This window comes from Agelaius tricolor, unplaced genomic scaffold (genome assembly GCF_023055355.1).
Source record: "Agelaius tricolor isolate 1412-34295 unplaced genomic scaffold, bAgeTri1.0.p SCAF_27, whole genome shotgun sequence".
Classification (NCBI taxonomy): domain Eukaryota; kingdom Metazoa; phylum Chordata; class Aves; order Passeriformes; family Icteridae; genus Agelaius; species Agelaius tricolor.
The window spans coordinates 4269223-4291536 of NW_027269287.1; the positions used below are offsets into that span (position 1 = coordinate 4269223).

At 41.7% G+C, this 22314-nt stretch overlaps 1 long non-coding RNA gene across 1 annotated transcript in view; it reads right to left on the reverse strand.

The window, feature by feature from the left end:
• Positions 1 to 2500: 2500 nt before the first annotated feature.
• The window catches only part of LOC139600409 (uncharacterized), a 67085-nt gene continuing 47271 nt past the window's right edge, over positions 2501 to 22314 (reverse strand). Inside the window, exons 2-3 of the long non-coding RNA XR_011682515.1 lie at positions 4030 to 4105; positions 2501 to 3680 (exon numbers count right to left, since the gene is read on the reverse strand). This is a non-coding gene — a long non-coding RNA (uncharacterized lncRNA). The remainder of the gene's footprint in view (positions 3681 to 4029; positions 4106 to 22314) is intronic.

A 22314-nucleotide genomic window follows, 5' to 3' on the forward strand; every position in this document is an offset into this window, starting at 1 on the left:
TTGCTGAGAAGTCATCTTCACTGACTTTATTGTTCAATTAATCAACCTTTTGATAATTGATTGTTAATGTAATGAATTGCTAGATGTTATAAACATCTATGGGCTGCAGGAACACACAGTATAATTGAATATGAACACATCAGCAGAAGGGAAATATGAAAGATTACAAGCAATGTACATGTCACCTGGACTTCTCAATGGGTGATACCCTATTATTTGAAACTTCAGTCTATCAACTGCTAGACCTGTTACAATATATTTTTTAAATGCCATAATTTTCTATCTGTCTCTCTGTGCAAGATAAAGACTGGAAAAAGGAGTTCTGTGGAATCCTCTGACTCATCCCCCTCAGGGAAATCCCCAAAGCCTTGTCTTGGAAGACTGTATCACAGAGTTTTCCCCATCTAGGCTGATAGAGAAGACTTAACCCATGATGCTCTGCAGCATCTCCTAATCTACATTAGATTGCCTCCCTCATTGCCCAGTTGACACTGCACCCCAATTATTAATCTCATTTCCCCTACAGGTTCCTGCCCTTTGCCCTGCCCTTTGCCCGCCCCTGTGCCCTCAGGTCATTGGTCGCTGACCCCATTCTTAGGTCATGCAGATCACATAGTCACAATTTTTTTGTGACTGTTTTGTCTCTGGTTCCTTTGGCATGGTGGATGTTATAAATCCTCACTGGAATATATCATACAAAGGCTCTTCCTGTCTTTCCTCTGCTGAGCTATCTGTGGGGTGTGTGTGTGTGCATGGGCTAGAAATGGCTGTTCTTGTGGCCTTACTCTGGGCAGCTTCTGAAGGAGATGTTTCAAAGAAGGCTGCAGCATTTCTACCACCCTGCCATGCTGCAACAGTGTTCCTAATACAAAACACATGCAATACATTGTCAATAGAGTAAACAAGAAAAAGATGCAAGGGAAATAGCTCTTTTCATCTGAAATAAAAGGCAATCCAGGGTGATGTGAGGAGACTGCTGCAGAGTCCAGAGGTCATAAAATTGTAGAAGGACACTCCACATACCCTTACCAGTTAGTGTGATTGACAAGGTTTGTTTTTTCTTTCTCCTTTATTATTGCACTGAAAGGTTTGTGTCTGTGTTGTTTATGACTTCCTCTTTTTCTGAAAATTTTTCTATTGAAAAGGCCCTTGACCACTTATCCTTAAAGGACTACCACTTTCCTTCCACACAACCTTACATGAATCACTGCAATTTTTTGAGCTCTGCATCACAGGCCGGATACTGACAGAATTTCTTGAAGTCAAATTATATATATTTTTAAGTGGCTAATAACAGGGAGGGGTTGGACCATATGACTCACTTGTGGTCCCTTCCAACTGTACCCATTCTGTATGATTCTGTGAATTTTAAGGATACTAATTAGCTTTGTCATTTTGTGCTGAAATTCTTCCTTAAAATATTTCTGAAGTCTCAGACTTTCAGTGCAGTCAAGCAGAAATTTTTAAGTATATAATCATAAGGAGTTTTTCAAAGTCAAGCAACCAGCAAAATTTGAAATGTAATTCTTTATTTACACTTGCATTTTTTATTAGAGTTTTATTTAGCAAACTGGAGAATAAATATTGGAAAGGATAAATTGAACCCACTGCATTATTTTCACTCACCATTTAAATGCTCCATATACACTTCCATTATTTAGCTTTGTTTTTCAGGGCTGCAGGTGATTTTCAGTGTGAATTTCTAGTGTTCTTAGTAATGCTAGTGGCTAACTACAATCTGCTGCTAAAGGGTAAGCATCCAATGTTTTGTACATTGGCTTACTGTAACAGCACTCTCTGTGATAGAAAAGAAATTACAATCAAATCAGAGATAATAGAAGTATTTCATGGTCTTTCTGCTCTTGCTAATAAATTGGCATTAACACAGTCTTTACAATTAGCAAACAATTCAGTCTGTAATAATAGATTGTTGTATTAATAATTAATAATAGATTGTTGTAATAATATTGTTCTCATCTTTAAAGGTATTTACTCAATTTTTATAAGTTCATTGAGTTCTATTTACTTCTGTAAATGGTTGTGCCATTTAAAGTTATTCACGTCTTGTAACTCCTGGTTTCCCTATATCAACTGGATGTTAACAGGGCCCGCTTTGGAACAAATTAATGACCCCATTAGCTACTTATCTTCTTAATCTAATATGGCAAACTCTATGGGGAACTGAATAAATGGCAACTGCATTGTGCTTCTTGTGTACCCTCTTTGCAGCTGGTTCCTGCTTGCAACTGATTCTGAAGTGATTTTTGCTATTTCCACTAGCTGTGGTTTTATCTTGGCTTCTAGTTAGGTTCCTAGCACTTGCTTACAGTCAAGAACATGTTCAAGTTGAGAGAGTTCTGACTTAGAAAACAACCTAATTTCTTATTAAGTTTATATGAATAATTAAAACATTTTCAGAACACTTAAGTGGTGGTACTGGTACTGTAATTCCATTTTGCTACTTGAAAAAGTCACCTAAGATTTTAATCTTGCTAAGCAGTTAAGCTGAAGGTCCCACTAGTGGAGGAAGCTGCTGTCACATTTCTATGCAAAAAAAAAAAAAAAAAAAAAAAAGAGGTTTGTATGTGACTGATATTTCAGACAGTAGAGAAAGGCAAAACTGAGTTTGGTTTTGAAACTAATGAGGAAAAGTTAAAAACCTACTTTCTTAGTAGAAAATTGAGGGAATTTGAACTCATTTTAAACTTCAGAAGAAAGAGAGTCAGATGAATAGGCAAAATCCTGTAAATCCTTTCTCTAAAGAATGCTGTGGGGCATAAGAACAAAGGACTGCAGTTTGGAAGGAAGACTAGGAAAAATAAAGCAGGGTTGAAGATTCTATATATGTAAGAGAAGACCTCTGAGAGATCTTATTGATTTGTGGATTTTTTTGACAAATCTTTAGCAAATATTGTCTATTACATACGTCAAATCTAAACAGTCCAACTACCCTCGGTACTTGAAAGTTGATTTTAAAAACACACTAGAAATTAAATAATCATACATATATACATGTGACTGGAGATGGATGTGCTACCTGAAGATTCAAGTTCACTCAAAGGCTGAATAAAAGAGACCCTCTTTCTCTGAATTTCAGCTTTGAGTCAATTCTGAGAAGTATGGGAGACCTAGAATAAAACTTTGTGTAGCAGTCTCATACAGATCAAGAGCTACCTGAAATTAAAAGTTTCAGTAAGTGTAGGACAGTGATAAGTCTGGATTAGTTATCCATCTGGACTGATTCACCTTGTGTCTCAGTTTGATAAGACAGGTGTCTGCTAAGGAAGGCAGGAGCCTCTCTTGGAATGGAAGATGTAACATGCTTCCCTCTGTATTATTATAATTTTGAAATTAAGGGGCCTTAAGGCAAGGATATGAGAATGGGAACAACAGTTATTTACCGGTATGTATAACACAGCAAACTATGACAACAACAACGGCAGTGACAACAACCAGAACCAGAAACCCAGTAACAGTCTTCTTGGCCACAGGCACTTTCCCCTTGGTGCAGTTCCAGTCACAGCCGGCAGGGGCGCTGGTGGCTCCCGGTGGGCAGTGAAGGTGCGGTGATTCCTTCATGGCTGCAGGGGGCGCTGTGGTGCGAGCCCAGGGAGCACGCTGTAAAGGCGGCTTGACCCAGACAGGAAGGGTTGGAAGAGAGGCTTTGCTTCACAAACCCCCTGTGAAAGGAATATTTGAATAATGTATGAAAGTTGATCACAGTGCCCTAGCTGGACCCTCAGAAGCAGCAAGCTGGAATAGCAGGAATAAGGAAAATTGCAGGGGTGGTGGATGAGTTGCTGTAGCTGGAACCACTGGACTTGTAAGCAGGCAGGGGTGCAGGGCTAGTGCAGCAAAAGCTCTAAACCATGGCAAGAAGTGGGGGAGGTGGAGCAGCAACCACCCAGCTCCCAGCAGGGCAGGGAAAGGCAAGCATGGGAGCCTGGGCTTTTTTTCTTCTGAGGCACCTGAGCAGATGGTGAAAAGTCCAAGTGCAAACACTGCTCTTAGGAACAAAGCTCCACTCACGGTAGAAGAAAGGCAGCTGGAGTGAGAACCCCACCATGGTGATGAATTCTCCCCACAATAACAGCAGCCACTCTCCCTGCCGAGTATAAAAGAGGGTTAGGGGCTGCACACAACTCCATTTTCCCAGTCCAAATCTTACACTATCTCTGCCCTCCAGGAGAGACCCCATGTAAAAAGAGAGAGCTGCATCCGTCCCCTGAGCTGTGACACCTTCTTTTGTCTCTGTCAAGTATCCAGTTGTTACTGTCTCCTAGCAACATGTATGGGGGGAAATTACTTGGGGGGGGGGGGGGGGGGAGGGGGAAACCCAAACAAAACAAAAGGAGAACTCCTAAAACTCTGACACCTTGGAAGATGGTTGTGCAGAAAAATGAAATTAGTATTTTAAGTCTATATAATATTGAAGAAAGAAGGACAGGAAATCTGAAAAACTTTTAACCTTTTACTTCTACAATTTCAACTTTTGTTAAAATTTTTGAAGTTTAATAGTAATTACAATAGTAATAAAAATTAGGACAATAAGAGACAATAAAAAGCAAAGAATTACGTACATCTGGGTGGCTGGCAATCTGCTACAAAGCACACCTTGCTAACAAAGGATTACCCTTTAAAAGCAATAGTCTATTGAAATGGAGGTTTAGGGGGATTCATTTAAGTTAGCAATATGAATTAAGCATTTAAATTTTAGCTTGTAGAATTATGTGTTTAATTTTAACCTTTTACTTAAACCTGACAAGGTTGTCTTAGGGTGAGGTTATGATGCTTGTATCCCCCTTCGTGTGTTCTGTTTATGCTGGATATTATGTTCTGTGCCTTCACGACTGGCTCTGAAGAGTGAAAGTTTTGTTTTGGTTTCTTATCAGCCTGCTCCCCCACAACTGGTGGGACACAGAGACGGGGCAGTACATGGTGCTGCTTTTGCTTTTTGCTTGGCTTTTCGCTTTGCTCTTGCTCTTGCTTCTGCTTTGCTCTTGCTTTTTGCTTCTGCTCATTAGTTAGTTTAGCTAAGCAGTCTGCATTTTTCCCTGGACTGCTTTTCCTTTCCCTTTTTTGGAATTACTCAAACCTGTTCCAGAATGAGACCTGGGAAATACCAAGAGATTGCACCTTGTGGCCTGCAGCTGCTACCCCCAGCACCAGAGGGACTGATAACAGAGTCACCACTCCCAGGAGAGACTTTCTGAATTTGTAATCTTTTTTCAGAGGGGTGAAAGAGTGTTGTCATCTGGTATTGTTCATTTTGTGTGCTGGGGGTTGCTTTGCCTGTTAAATAGACAGGTTCTTTCCACTTCTCTCCTAGGAATCCTTCCTGAACCAGTTGGGGGAGGGGCTGTGTGGCTTTTCTTTCTGGAGGGGCCCCCTTTTGGAGGTTTTCTCCCAAATTTGCCCTAAACCAGGACAATGAAACAAAGGGCATAGGAAAATGCAAATTTCTGAAGCTTCTTGCGATAAAGGACAATACCAGGAGAAGACCAGGGAATGCAAGAAACCTAGATAAAGGAGCTCCTCTGTTTCCAAGCTGATCAAAACCGACAACATACTCAGCTAAGCACCAAGGGACCACAGCACACAGGCAGAGGAGAAAAGTTCAAAAGTTCAGTCATGAGGAAGACCACAACCTTCAGTCTCAGAGACCACAAAAGACCCCCCCCATGTGACCACCACTGCAAACAAGGCATGCTCAGAAGGGCATGGATCTAATTACAATGAGAGGCAAGGACAGGTGGGTTTGAATATGCATGAAGAGATTGTGTAAAGTAATGCATATGGAACATCTTCATGAATAAAGATGTGGCTCAGACCAAAGCTTGGGGCACAAGCTTTCATGAGAGCTATCTCGCTTGTGCTGGGCTCTGACAATACATACCCACTTCATAACTACATCAGGCTGTGGAGTCCATTTCTTCGGCATATCATTTCACTATTGCATATTCATATATTTCATACATTATTCAAACATTCCTTTCACAGTAGGGTTTTTCTGCTTAATTTTAGATCTCCCCCTCATCTTGTACATCAATCTTCTTGGTTCCTCAAAGTCTGAGCTTTCCCAATAAAGAGGCAATAATTCTTTTCTTGCAATATTGGTATCTTGTTGCTGCTATCTCTATCCACACAGGATAATGCGAAGAATTTCTTGATTATCTTTTCCATTCCTTGCACTAGTTACAAAAAGTATCTTACCTCACATAGTTTCTTTTTTAATATTATGCTATAGCCTGAAAACTATATTTACCACACTACTTAAAAGAGAGTAATACCAGATAACTTTCCAACATAACATATATAATATTCATTTTAATATTTGCGAAGAGCCAATCATATAATATGCACTTTTCACAGGAAATGTTTGTAATTCTTTGGACCATTTCTGTTAGAAGGATCACACTGATTCAGAACATGGAATTTGGCAAATGACCTACCTGACATGTCCATAATCATTCTCATCAGTGCATACAGTGGACTTAAAAGAGCTAAATATTGTTCTGATAATGACTAATATGTTTGTTTTATTCAGTTTCCTTTCCGGGTATATTTCTATTCTCTTACTCAGATGAACCCAGCATTGTAGCCTTTAATGTTAACTTTCAGGTGGAGCATGTACTGTCATGCCCTTGACAACATAAACCTTTGCCTTCTACACTGTACTTTATACCTGCCTTCTTTTGCTGAAGCTGAGGGTCTGGTCTAAAAATGGATGTGTATGATCAATATGACCCCTGGAAAGTTGATGTTTTCGGAGAGATTACAGAGAGGGACTATGATGATATGGTGACATCAATCCAGGGAGGCCACAGTTGATCACAGGGAAAATAGATGAGACAAGTCTCTTCGTTGTTTAGTATGAGAGTCCATTTTATTTCCCCCCCGAACCCTGTGCTGGGGTTGGGAGGAGGTGGAGGTCCGGGAGCCTGAGCAAAACCCTGAGAGCCAAGAAAGCAGAGAGAGCAGAGAGGGGGAAGCAGACCTGAGGTTTTATCAGGTGTCCCATAAGAGGAGTCTTAGGATCAGATTACAGCCTCCTCAGAACAGGAAAGCTTCACAATAAACATCCTTATATGTTGCAGTGCGATTTCCTGTTTTACCTATCCCAACCCCCTCAGGTGTGCCAACCTTTCCCCCTCCCCCTTTTGCCCTCCTGCCTAAGAGCTGTCCATCAATCTTAACATTCCAGCAGGGCGTTGTGTGGTTGGCAGACGCTCCTCGGGTCTGGGCTCATTGGCCTGTCCAAGTGTCTGTATCCTTGGGCCTTCCCCTCCTCACACCTGGTTGGCCCTCACCTGTCCCTCCCCTCCCCCTGTCCCCGGGGCTTAAAAGGACACGAGACCATGCGGCTGGGTCGTCTGTCTGTGAGCTGTTACCACATTCAGAGGTCTACCATGCTGCAATAAAATTCTGGAACTCTACAACAGAACCCGCTTCTTTTCTCTTCACTGCCGCTTGAACCTTTTCCACCAAAGGTAAACTGAGTTCCTACTTTGCCTGGATTTGTTCCGAGTGCCCAGCTGCAGCATCCAGCTGGCCAAAGGTATCTCTGGGGTGAAAAACGCCACAGCTGCCGCCTTTGGTCTAGCAGCAAGGGCCAGAAGAAGCCAGGCCCCCCCACACCTGGAAACATTTGGGGTCTAATATTCAATATATTGGCGCCCAATGTCGGGCTGCACGGACCTGCAGCCTCAGAAGGAATCTCAGAACCTTGGAAAAGCATAACAGCAGCTTTGCTTCCACTGGAAAGAGCTGTGGTTGCACAGCTCTCCAGAGAGACTTGGGACTGAACCCACAAAAAGCCTCGAGGAACGCATTGTGCCTCTGGAAAGTGCAGCTCTTTTCTGGTGAGCGAATTTTCCAGGGGAGAATAGGGGAGCCCCTCCTGCCCAAGGGGTCCTATTCAGTGAAGAGACCAGCCTGCCTGACTTTGCCAGCACAGCTTTGATTTCAGTGAGTATTTCTGCTCCTTGGGGGGGTAGAAGCCCAAAAATCCGGCTTGCCGACAAGTTCTTTTTTGCTCTTTGCATTTTAGGTTGCGCAGCCCTGCAGAGCTAAGGTGGTTCCCTGTAAAGCTTTAACTCTGCGGCGTGTTCTCGCCGCTTTTGGAATTGGCGCCAGCTTGGAGGAGGGAGACAGCTCTACCTGCCCCTCCCCCCGGCTCAGCAGCGCAGCGTGCCCGGCTCTCGGTGCAGGGGGGGGCGGAGCTCTCTCGAGCTGGGGAGGCTTTGTCTGCCTCCACGCAGCACTGGGCGGCCCCAGTTTCGGCTTGCCATGTGACGCATGGTGGGGGGAGCTGCGTTCCCGGGTGGGGGAGGCTCTGTCTGTCTCCATGCAGGCAGGGTGGGTCCCGACTCCCTGCTGCTGCTGCCGCGGCAGTTTTAAAAGCAGTGTATACAGCTGCATTGCGAAAGCTTTCGTCTGTTATCGCCTTTTAACCGTGGTTTTTTCTTTTTGAAATCGGTAGCTGATTTTGGTTTTGTATTTGGTCGGCAGGACTTTGTTCTGTGCCATTTACATCTAAGATGGGCTCGAAATTAAGCACAGCACAAAAAGGAGTGTATTATCATATTACTGGAATTTTAGTTAGTGCAAATGTAAAGTTCTCTAAAGGAAAATTGAAACAGTTTATAAGGTGGCTTTTTCTGCACTTCCCACAAACTTCTCCTGAGGAAATCCATAATATTCAATTTTGGGATAAAGTAGGGCATTAATTCATAACCTTGGGACAGTCTGGGAATACATCCTCAGCTAAATTTGTGTTCTGGAGCTTACAAATTTGGACCGCTTTGCTCAAACAAAGGGAGTTGGAGAAAAAGCCAAATATTAAGCCATGTACCTCTGCTCTCCCTCTGTCCCCCCCTTCCAGCCCTAAAACTCTTACCCCAAAACTTGGTATTTTAAAGAGAGCAAAACCTGCTCATGCCCCGGGAAGTCAGCTCCCTGAGCAAATTAAAATGCCTGAGTTCCCTTGTCCACAAGGCCCTGGCCAGGTCTCATGGAACCCTTCCCAAAACCCTGCTTCCCCCACTCTGAAACCCAGAGCACATGTTAGCTTTTCAGAGAGCAGTGATTCCCAAAATGGCCCCCAGTGACTTGGGGATCCACAAGATGGACGATGCCACGAGGCAGCATTCCAAACCTGGTCGTCTTCTTCCCAAGATTCCCTTAAGCATCCCAAAATTCCTTCCCCATCCCCCTCTCCTCCTGTTCCTCGTGACACCTTCCCTCCCCCTCCCTCACCCACTGTACCCTCAGCTCTGCCCCTCTACTCCTCCCAGGGGGCATCTGCTGAGGTGATGTCACCAGTTGTCCCCGCCCCCTGTTCCCACAGTAACCCCGCCCCTTACCAGACCCCTGTCCCCGCCCCCTGCCTTCCCCCTGTCTCCACCCCCTGTTCCTATTGCATCCCCGCCCCCTCCCCGGGTTCCCACAGTGGGGGCACACTCACTGCATGTCCCCAACCTGTATGTGTTATCTCAGTGCTTCCAATTCAAACGATACAGGGCAGGAAGCTGCAGACCCAATACAGGGTCTCACTTTGTCATTCGCCCCTGTTTTGTATCAGCCTGCAGCCCAAGGGGGAGCAGCCCAAACTGCTAATTGGAGCTCTTTTGGACGTCAATTGATTAAAGAGATCTGCAAATCCCACAAGGAGTATGGTCCACACAGCCCATATTTCCGTGGCCTTTTAAATTCTGAATTGAGCAGGACTGTGGTTGTCCCGCATGATTTAAAACAGCTTTTCTCATTCCTCATGACCTCTACAGAATTCAAATGATGGGAATTATCATGGAAAGAACTGTTCAAGGAGGCTCTCCCAGGCTTGCATGCTGATCCAAACACAGCGAAAGATGCTAATGGCATGCCAATTACCATTGAGCATCTCTTCGGTGATGGTCAGTGGTCTTCACCCTCAATCCAAGCAACTGTAATTCCTGTACAAACACTTGAGAAGGTAAAGGAAGCTGCTGAAAAAGCATTCTTTTCCCTCCAACCTGAGGGGCCTTTTGAGCCCTACAGTATGATTAAGCAGCTACCATCCGAGCCTTTTCTGAAATTTGTAGAAAGGTTAACTGGAGCCATTGAAATCCAAGTTAAAAAAGAGAATGCAAGGGAAGAGGTTTTAGAGGAAATGGCATTTACAAATGCAAATGAACAGTGTCGAGTGGCAATTTTGAGCCTTCCTCTCGAACCTCCCCCTACACTAAAAGATATGCTTCTAGTTTGTAACAGGAAAGTGCCTCTGATTAGTATTGCTGAAGACACCAGACCAAGGCTGCTGCCAAGACCACTTCAGCGTGTCGCCGTTGCCAGCCGTGCGCCCATTCCCTCAGCACAGCAGTACCCTGGGCAGCAGCGACGACCAGCAATGGTTGACCCCACAAAACCATGCCTGCTTTGCCACAACCTTGGGCATTGGAGTAACCAGTGCCCCCTGAAAAAGCAATTTGATGAATTTAGAAATGGCACGGGAGGGAAATTACAAACACTCCCAGGCGGTCAACAACAACAAAAAAACTGAAAGGGGAGCGCCGGCCTGCCAGGTGTGCAGACACAAAAAGAGCAGGCCAAGGGAATAAGAGAAGCAAAACAAACCAAGCACGCAGTAATGTTACTATTTCTGTAAGTGAAGCAGATGCTTCAAAGACCACGTCTACTGGTGCACTGTTAAAAATGCAAGAAAATAACCTTTGTTATGATTTACGTGAACCTATGTTAACCACGTCTTGTGTCAATGAGCCTTACAGGTTGCAGCTGACAGAATCACTCTACCTGAAAAACACGGACTGGCATTTTGTCTCTGTCAATCCAGAACAGAAGGGTACTTGGCACCAAATTCGTTGTAAGTACATCGTCATTGGGGACACCAAACACACACCACATGAGATTGAAATTGATCCAGGAATGACAACATAAGATCCTGAGCAATTCTTTCTCGGGCTGCACTGTTTCCACCCATCCCTGTTTCTTCCCAAAGGTCAAATTGTTGCACAAGCTATCCCTGTGCCGTTTTTGCCTGAAGGCACCAAAAAACAAGGCCCACAGTCATCCAGGTCCAAGTTATTGGAAGAGATAAACCCAAATTATGGTGTAATGTCAGTGGGGGTGGGGAGTCAAAATGCATTGAGACGCTTGTAGACACGGGCGCAGACTGCACAGTGATCCCAGTACAAGACTGGCCTGCACATTGGCCTTTGCAAAACGTTGCTGGTCACATTCAAGGTGTAGGAGGCCTGCAACTGGCAAGACAATCCAAAAGCATCATCCAAATCGAGGGACCAAATGGACAATTAGCAAATATCCGTCCATTTGTGTTAGATTATTCGGAACCTTTGTTAGGGAGAGATTTAATGGCCCAGTGGGGTGTCACAATTGATATTCCAGACTCTCCACAGCATTTTTGTCCAGCGGTCATTGAACAACAGTGCTCCATGTTGGGCGCCAATATATTGAATATTAGACCCCAAATGTTTCCAGGTGTGGGGGGGCCTGGCTTCTTCTGGCCCTTGCTGCTAGACCAAAGGCGGCAGCTGTGGCGTTTTTCACCCCAGAGATACCTTTGGCCGGCTGGATGCTGCAGCTGGGCACTCGGAACAAATCCAGGCAAAGTAGGAACTCAGTTTACCTTTGGTGGAAAAGGTTCAAGCGGCAGTGAAGAGAAAAGAAGCGGGTTCTGTCGTAGAGTCTTAGTCCAGAGTTTTATTGCAGCATGGTAGACCTCTGAATGTGGTAACAGCTCACAGACAGACGACCCAGCCGCATGGTCTCGTGTCCTTTTAAGCCCCGGGGACAGGGGGAGGGGAGGGACAGGTGAGGGCCAACCAGGTGGGAGGAGGGGAAGGCTCCCAGGATACAGACACTTGGACAGGCCAATGAGCCCAGACCCGAGGAGCATCTGCCAACCACACAACGCCCTGCTGGAATGTTAAGATTGATGGACAGCTCTTAGGCAGGAGGGCAAAAGGGGGAGGGGGAAAGGTTGGCACACCTGAGGGGGTTGGGATAGGTAAAACAGGAAATCGCACTGCAACACTTATAAATCTTTGATACGTTTTAACACAAAAATCTTACTAGCAATAGTTCACTGTTTTACAGTCACAAACTAGAAAGAAGCGATTTTCTCTTATATTAATATAATATCTGAGTGTGTGGTCCAAGACTCCTTTGGGTTCTTTACAAAATTTGTGAAAGAACAGACAATTATCTTCAGAAAGGAGTTTATTCTATTTATTTAAATAACTGACTCTGACATCCCTAGAGGATGACTCATCCGTCTTCACTGCTGACTAGTTTAACACTTGACAGACAACTTAAGGATTATTAAATTAAGCCACTTGAAGTTCTGTCCATGATCAAAAAGAAATCTAAACTGATAATAAGATAAAGGCCTAATAAAAACACCAAAGCAAGGAGCTGCTGTATAATCTTGGTCATAATGGATTTTGTTCTTTTGATTGGTTCTGGAATTATTTTGGTAGAGAGGTGGGTAGCCTGCATAAAAATTATGTAGGCACACAGTTTGTGGTAATTGCTGAAGAATTAATTATTTTTGAAAGTTGTAAATGCAAAGTAAAAACAAATTTATTTTGTTAGACTTTGTATGTTTTGCACCAGAAAATCAATGACATGTTTACTTTTCTTTAGTGGAAGACCACCAAAAAAATTTATAGAATTATAGAATATGCTGAGTTTGAAGGACTTTCTTAAAGTAGGATAAACCAGAGAAGTTTGCTATGTATGCATATTTCTTTTAATGTGCAAAGATGTTCAAAGACATTTTTTGAAAATGTTGTTTTAAAAACATGCTGACTTGCAGTAAGGAAATTAATATCTTTTCCTTGGGAAGGTGAATTGCTAACCTAGACAAAAAATTACAGCTCAGCTTTTCACTTTGCATCTTCAACATTTGTGGACATTTACTTCAAAATTGGCAGTGACTTGTGCCTACACTGAGATATACTCTGTGCTTGTTGTCTGCAAAACAGCAGCGCTGTTAGAAATACTATGTAGAATTCTACTGCTTGCTCTTACTGAAGAAAAGGTTAGGAAGTCCTTAACGTTCATAAGTAAAGATGAGTAAAGACTTTTGAATTTGGCTTCTTTTCCTTGCTAGACACATACTTTATCAAGTAAGCAATAGCATGTGCCATCAGAATGCACCAGAGCACTGCATGGGATGATTGGTATCATCCGTAATTTTAATCTTGTTATACAAAACACTTATATAAGCAGTCACTATATTTCAGAACCCTGTTTGTTTTGCTTTTTGCTTTGTTTGTTTGGGGTTTTGTTGTTGTTTTGTTTGTTTGCTTTTAATCAAACCTCTAATACTAAGAAATATTTTTGTATTTCTTAGCAATGGGGATCAAAGACACATGGACTTCCTTGCTGCTCAGAAGAAGATAATTTATTGTAACAAACCAAGTCTTTTTATACTCTAAACTTAACCAAAAGAAGCATTCATTGGCTGCCTGCCCCTGCAGTATCATTATTCACACGTCCCTTTATCCAGTCATCTCTCTGTTCATAGGGTGCCGATGCATCTCCCCAGCTAATCACTGCCTCACACAAAAGGTGACTATCAACTGACTCTCCAGCCTGCAGCTGAATCATTCCCAGAGTGCTTTTCAGTGAACAAAAGTGAAAAGAAAGGATCTTTATTTCCCACACTTTCAGAAATTTATAGAGCAGTTCCTGCGTCAAAAGCCTGTCCATAGGAATATCTTTGTAGGACAGGACACACCTGTCTGGCCCTGACTGAGGTCTCCAGGAAGTTTGTAGACAGTTATTAATTGAGAATGGGTGTACTGGATCTGGTTGGGATGCAGAAAATATTCTTCATAACAGCCTGCAGCTTTTTCTATTTTGGATCTGTCAGCAAAACAATGTTGGTAATACACCAATGTTTTAGCTACTGCTGAACAGCACGTGGACAACACCTCTGTTTCTTATTGTGGCCCCACCAGGAAGTAGGGTGGGTGTAAGCAAGAGCCTGGGAGATTGCACAACCAGGACAGCTGACCCAAGCTAATCAAAGTGATATTTTATATGTCAAGTCTTGTTCACCAATGAAACTGGAGTGGAAGTTTTTGTTAAATAACTGTTGCCTGGGGACTGATTGGGCATCAGTGTGCTGGTGGTGAGTGATTGCTCTTGCATCACTTGAGGGCTGGGGTTTTTTTCCCTTTTATTCATTAAGCAGTCCCTTGATTCACAAGTTCTCCAACATTTGCCCTTCTTGCTTCTCCCCACTCATGCTGAGACAGACTGCGTGAGTTATTTAGTGAGTGGATGAGTGGGGACTTATTTGCCACCCCTAGCTACCACTCTGGCTTGTTCTCTTTTAGCACTAGGGTTATGCCTATCTTTTTGTGAAGTGGCTCAGTTTCAAACAAAAACTTGGAGAGTGATCTACTTATTTTGCACCCTAGAGGATTTCTCTGCAACTGGAAATGGATTGACCTTACTTCATGTTCAAATGAACTTAGAAATCAAATTCTTACATGTGACATGATGGCTTTGTTACTATAAAATGATTTTGTTTGTGTTTCATACATGCTCTGACCTGAACTCTGCACTATCTGGATTTATTAGATAACTTTAGGTAAATAAGGTAGGCAAGGATTTAGATTGAATTTTGTTTCTTAGCAGTGAATTAAGACATCTATGAGTCGGCAATGGGCATGTGCCAAGGTGACCAAGGTCCAACACATGCATTTTAAATCTGACACATGCCTTGATGTAGGCAATTGGAACAGTTCTCAGGGCCTGACATCTCCTCTTTAACTTCTAGAAGTGGGCAATACAAAGTCACCAGTCACAAACTAACTGTTTAATCCATCTGAATTAAATGTCTCCAATTTAATTTTATTTAGCTTTTTAGGTATGTTTATTCATTTGATGCCTTCCAAAATAAGTCTTGATACCTCATTCACATGTGGAACAGTTATCCAGATTTCTTACAAAATCTGAATCCTGAAACTGACCCTCAGGCTACAAGAGGGGCTAGCTACTAGGTAACTAGCACTTCATGTTTGTACCACAGGAAGTGTTTTCTTTTTGAATAAGCAGCTAATGTCAAGCAATTTTTTCTGAGTTGGGTATATGTCTCCATAAGTCATCTTACTGTGCTGACTGACCTCTGGTCTTTTTTACAACAGGAAGTCTTAAACGTTCTAATCTTCCTAAATTCCTTGGTGTTCTATGAGAATAATTTCTAAACAATTTTATGTTGCATTGACCTAAGGACTTTTTTGCTGTGAGGGACTAGCTTTTGTAATCGACTTAGGAACTCTAAGTATGGATAAGCATAGGAGGTGATGGATTTTTCCAAGCATCCTAATGTTACTGTGAGGAGCCAATTTAATCTTGATTTCTGTTTCAACACTTGTTGTCAGATGCATGTGGGGGAGGGGTTGCACATGTGCTGCTTGCAGGAGTCAACTAGGAGAAGATGGGAGAAAGCCTTGTCTCTGGAGTTACTTTTCCCGGCAACGATTTCATTTCCTACATGTGACAAGCAGGCAACAGACCACCAGGAACACTGCACCCTCCAGAGGGGTTCTCCAACAGATGGAAAAAGGTCTCCACCAATGGACTGCAGTGGAACGTTGGAACACTGTGCCAGTGGTCTCCTGTCAGCAGGCAGATCATGGGAGGAGACAGGGGGCATAAAAATAACTGAGGCACAAGCTCTGGGGGTTTTTTGAGTCAGGGCTTTCTATGTTGGGGCATTTGCTCTCGTCTTTTTGCCCAGGCTTAAGGTCTGCATATTACTCTGGCCCTAGCCTAATTTTCGCCCTTGCTAGCTCCAGCCTGCCTTTTGGCTCTTTCGCCCTTGCTGGCCCTTACTCTCCCGCAAGTACTCGCCCTCCCTCTCGCTGGGCATTTGGCTGCACTCTGGCTGACCTCCGAGCCTTGTGTGTAGCCTGTGTCCCGCCCCACCCCTCGCCTGTCCCAGCCGCCGCCTGTCCCGCCTCCCTGTGTTCTGACCGACGCCCTGCTTGCTTCGTTCCTGCGTTCCTGCCTGCTTCTAGCCCTGCTTCGCCGGTCCAGCCCGCCACCACGATCCCCACCGCCATCCTGTCCAGCGTTCCGGACGTCCCGCCCGAGCGCCCCCTCCCTCACTCCCCTGGTGTCCGGCTGCCCGTGGCCGGGGGAGCTGTGCCTATGGAGCCGTGCCTCTCCGAGGGCTGCGCAGGCTCCCCAGCAGCCAGCGGGCACACGCTCCCTGACACTGGACCGTCGGCGGCACTCCCTGACTTCGGGTGGTAATGCCCAATTTTTTTCTCTGTCTCTCCTCTATCTCTTGCTTCACCATTCTTTTCTGTCTTTTCCAGACCTCTTTAGTACGACAACTTTTTTTCGGTGCCAATAAAGAGTTCTCAGATACAATGTTGTCTCATTTGACTTAATTTCTTTCTAGACCATCTGGTTTAAAAGAACTCCTTTCAGCTCCCCCCATGGAAGGCAACAATAATTTTGAAAGTTTGAGAGAAATAGTCTCAATACTATCCCATTTTCAGTAGTGTCCAATGGCAGATCTACGGGCAATGGGGACAAACTGAAATGCAGAGGTTTCCATTTGAATGTCATGAAGTTCCATTTCATTGTAAGGATTGTTCCATTTCATTGTAAGGATGACAGACCACCAGCACAGATTGTTCAGGTGGGTTGGGTAGCTTGGTCTTCATTCACAGGGTCTCACAGGAAAAAAAATTGAACATAAGTGTCTAAAATTAGGTAAATTAAAGTAAAACAGCAAAAGTTCTACTTTACAGAATCACACAGGTTTTAGAGTACTGCTAAAATTGCAGAATTCTGCAATTTATATATTATTGTTTATTAAAGTGGGGAGTTGTGTAGTAGTCCGTTTATGTTGCAAACTGTCACAGTAAATTTTAAACTGAGTAAGTTTTTCTTTTAAGCAAATACTTTACCTGGAACTGTGGAATTAATTAAGTTCATTAAGATTTCCATTTAAGGGAAACCACTTTACATAAGTATTTTGAGTTTTAATGCAGCATTTATTTAAATTACACTTTCAACACATAGAATTTTGGAGCTTGGTTTTTTTTTTCCTTTTTTTTGTTTGTTTGTTTGTTTTGTTACTTTTGTGTCATTTTATTTTCCTCCTCATTTAAGTTTTAAATTAAATTTCCTATTATTTGTTTTAAATTAATTTTCCTATTATTTGTTTTCTTCGCATTTTGTACTGCATCTATAATGCTGTTATATAATTCATCAAACAGGTTTGTTTGGAGGACTTCTTGTAGGAAAGGAAATGCTTTAGTAGATAAAGCGATTTTGAAATTTTTCAAACAATTTTCATGGAGTCATGGATGTCTTATCAATTCCTTTTCATGTCATTTTCTGTCTTTACGAAGAAATTGTTACAAGTTTGGGATATTTTATGCCGTCAATATTTCTATTCCTGAACTCTTTGTCTTCAGCTAGCTAACTATATCTTGTTGCTTTGGTTAAATTATATTTATTTTCTTTGGCCATTAGGCAGATCCAAAAGATGTCTCCCTCCCCCCACCCCCCACCCTGCTTCCATATGCCTTCCCTCTACCTTTCCTTGTATTTCCACAAAATTACTTTTGATTATACACAAGAGTGAAGGATTCTCACAGTGGATGGAAACGAAAGACAAAGATATACACTTTGCAGATTGGGGAAAGTCAAGGATCTGTGACACATTGGACCTCTGTCCCTAAATCTTGTTATCACTATGCTTTGAAATTTCTTCTGAAATTATTTCTGGTCCTTCCTGGAATCCTTCCAAAGTGGCCAGACTGGACTTAACTTTGCTTTAGAAATCAGTCTGAAAAAACATGATTTAACTGCTTTCAGTCCTGGTCCAGGGCAGGTGTCCTTGGCTGGTATAGAGATAAATCTATGGGACTCAGAGGTTTCCCTACAGAACTCGGCCCCTACAGAACAGACTACTTCATGGTATGCTAGGCCTTCTTTTAAAATCATATTAAGTCGTCCAGTCACTTTAAAAAAAAATTGTACTAAATTTGAGGCTTCTATCACTCAGGTTTTTCACTCATAAGTAAGGGATCTGAAGTATTTCAATCAGAGGAATTTGAAATACTGTAGATGAATCTACAAAAGGGAGACCTCACTAGATATTTAGTGCAACTGGCAAAAGTTTGACCTTTTAAAAAATCTATCAGATGAGCAAAACAAACTAGTATAGTCTAAGTTGTCTAAATTTTATTATTTTTAGAGCAGGATTATAAGGGTGACTGTAAATACTAAAAAAAAAAAACTTTCCCAGTACTTCATCAAAACTGCAAAATATTATGTGTTTTAGATGCTTCCATATGACATCAGTCTTATTATGATACAAACCCAAAATAAGTACTTGCAACCTGGTCCTAAAAGTTTAAAGGAAGTTCTGTAGTTTAAAATAATATTCAAATAATAAAATTAATGTCTAAAAGTGTTCAGAGATTTATGAAAGTGAAGGTGTCATTTTTCCAGTCCTTCATTTCCAAGTAGAATTAGGCAGCTTTAATTTCTGTCAGATAGTCTCACTTTTACCAGAGCTATACAAAAATTAACAAACAGCAGAATGAGGAAGAACATCAATTGGAGAGAGTTAGAATATCTGCATGAATATTTATTCTCTTCCCAAGGCTGTTTTTCAAGACACAGTTCCAAGCAATGCATAGATTTTATTAAGCTATTCATAAAGGACTTTTACGAGTGATGTCATGTCTATTGTTTGGAGTTTTGTGATCATGAACAAAATTATATTCTCATAACAATTTTAGATATTTCTGAATATTCACTCATAAGTGTAGCGGCAAGGCAGGGTGGTAGATGCTGCTACCTTCCCCACAAACCTCTCTGGGTGGAGGGTGTTTGGGCAGGCACACAGCACACACTCAACCTGCACTCTAGCACGCCACAGATAGCTAACAGATGGGATGCAGGAGGGTCATTTGTGTAGAGTTCTGACAAGGGTTTATTGTGCCCACATGACAAAGGGATCCAGGGGCAGAAGACCAAAACAAAGGAGATCCAGAGTATAAATACAGGGAAAGAGGGGGAGGGGAAGAGCATCATGGATCCAATGATCTCAGGGCTCGGGGGGCGGTACACAGGGAAGGGACCAACAGGGAATGACAGGGTGGATAGGCAGGGTTATAAAGGCAAATGGGATAACAAGGAAGGGAGAACTTACTAGAACATAAGCATATAAGGGTAAAAAGGGATAGGGAAGGCCAACAGGCCAATGGGGAAGACAGAACTGGGATGAATTAACCTATTGCAGGGCACTATGGGGGAAGTCTTCATGTTAGTTCCCCCCTAACCTCTGGGGAATGCCCAGAGACAATGGTGCATTTCTCTGCAAAAGCATATTGCATTTTAATGATTAGGAAAGAAATATTCACAATTTATTCTAAAGGCTACATAATAATTCCTGAAAACAAGCTTTTATTACAGTTCACAGTTCCTTAAGCATTGTGTATTTTTCCAATGTTCCCATTTATGGATAGTAAGGGATAATAACGAGATTATAATGCACCTAATTATGTTACTCTTTCTAGTATAAATAATCAACTACATACAATGCCTCCCTATTTTTCATATACCTCTTTTCAAATGTCTTTGAAAAGCAGCTTGTGAAAGAGAATCATTTCATTGGTTCTGTACAAACACTGAGTGAAAAAGCAAAGTAAACTCCTTGCTGAGCTCCTTGAAGATGGGCAGCCTTGAGGCAAAAATGGACCTAGAGCTAGATACTGATTAATAGAATATTGTATGCAGCTTAACCTTGACACTTTTATTACCTTTTGGAAAACCTTTAGTAATACTAAACTGTGTGACAATGGTGTTCCTTGCAGGTTTCATAATAGTGTAAAAGTTACACTAATACAAAGGGCTGTCATCTTGGACCCATTTGAAACACCAGCCAAAATCACTGCATTTCATCTTTCATAATTTTTTGCAAAAAGTAGAAAAACAGAACATCACCACATATGCATGACAGCATGCTTTTTAACCCCAGGTGTGTTGCCACCTCTGTCCTACCTGCATGCCTGTTCTAGTTTCAGCTGCTACACCTGCATTGCTGAGATACTGGGGACTAGAACCTTTCTGAATCTTACTGGTAGTGGGACGACATCAAACAGCATGATTGAATCAAGATATTTACACCTACAGCTGTCTTCTGTTTTAGTCAGTTTCAGAGTATTTCAAAGACAAGATGAAATGTGACTAATTTCCAGTTAAACCAGATCTGTGTTAGTATCATAGTTCTTATGATGCTTCACCAAGCTGTGGGCTTCCTGCTGGAAATAAGTGTGGTTCTGTTGAACTTGTGATGACGGAAAGCAGCAGCTATATGTGTCTTTTGAATATATGGTATTAGCTAAAAATAACATTTAATTCACTCAATATGTCACTATTTAAAATAATCAGATAGGTTGCTAGGATGGCCAGTGACAATTCCTAAAAAATAAGTCAGCCTGTTACCATAACAAGCTCTTTGCTCAATACATTTTCCTCTCTGACTTTAAATTACCCATGAACAACTTCTTTTACAATGCCCCAAGCACATCCTTTCCTTAAGCATGGAGCTCTTGGTCCTTTGCCAACTGATCCCAACTCTATGGTCTTCTAATGCGCTGAGTAAGATACTGAGAAATTGTTTTGAACTACCAGCAAAATAATTTATTCTTGTTGTAACAGCATAGAAACTAATAAAAAACTTTCCAGAAATAATTAAAACTCTATTCTTGCCTTTAGTTTCACCGTGTTACCTTTTTTTTTAATATTTCCATGACAAAGGAGTATATCCATGTGTACAAGTTACACAGAAATCCAGCAGCAGGAAGTGTGGTGTGGGTAGTAACAGGGTAAGAAGAGGGAGCATTTTACTTTACAGCTCTTTTCTCATGAAGCTTTCAAATGTATATCAAAAAGTAATGCCAACTGGCCCACTACTGTGTAGAACTACTGAGGGATTACAAGGCTTAATACAAGCACAGTGACAGAACCTCACACTCTTGGATGAATTCAGGAATTTGGTACGAGACATTGGGAAAACAACAGCAACAACAACCAAACAAACAAAACCAAGACAACAACAATAAATTTTTTTTTAAGTGTCAAAGTCTCACAGAAAATATGTACATGATGATAAATAAAACTCCTACTTACATTCTGAATGTGGTTCAAACTGCTATTTTTTCTCCCTGAAAACCTTTCCTGAGTTCAGAATAATGCTCTCCTCCTTTATTCTTCATTTAAGCTGCATATAAAGCTACACTTTTAACAATTAAAATAATTCATTAAATTAGGATGATTTCTTTATTGTGAGTCCTTTTTGCATTTCTGAATTTAAGAGGGTAAAAACATCATTAAACCCAAGATTGCATGAACATTTCTGAATTCTCAGAATTCAGAAATCCCTACTTTGACCAGAAAACTGAATACTTAACACATAAAATCTAGATATATAAAATGTTCTTTTTAAGCTTATGGTGGCAGGAATGAACAGCTTAATCTTTTACATGTACCTTTACTCTCTTGTTAGTTCATGAAATCATTTTGCGACCCCACTTAAATATTGTACTACCACGTCTAAATTTTCCCTCTATTTCAGTCCACTTTTGTAACAGCCTTAATGATACTGTTTATGCTGCTAAGAATTCACAGAGAATTATGGAGAGTAATCACCTTATTAAGAGCATAGACCTTTTTGTTATCACATTTTTTATCTAATTGTATATGTGTGTAGGAAGGGAGGAGACCAACTCTTTTCTCTTTTTTGAAATCATAGCTTCATACAAAGGGGACTATGCAATAAATATGTCACATGCTATCAACATACAGCATCAATTAGAAATAAAATGTGACTTTTTGCTTTTAGGCACTGGAAAGATAAGGTCATTATCCTCAACAGTCAGAAATTCATAGAAATATACGTAAGGCAAGACTATCCCTGCCAATATTTTTGCACTTTGATACTCATTGCAATAAGATGCTGTAAGTAATCATGACATGAGTTAGTAACAAAAAGAAATAGCATTATCTGCAGATAATTCTTTCCTATTACCGGAATATTTCCATTTGTGAAATGTTTAGTCTTCTGGTAATTGGAAGAATTTAACTGTAATCTTCTCTAAGGCAAGAAACACTAAAGTTAGCATTAAGGAGACAAACCAGAAAAATGATGATGTATTCGAGCAAGGATAATGATTTATATTTGCATTAAGTGCAAGGGCACTAATTAACTTGAACAAGCATATGAAAAGTTTCAGGGAAATTGTT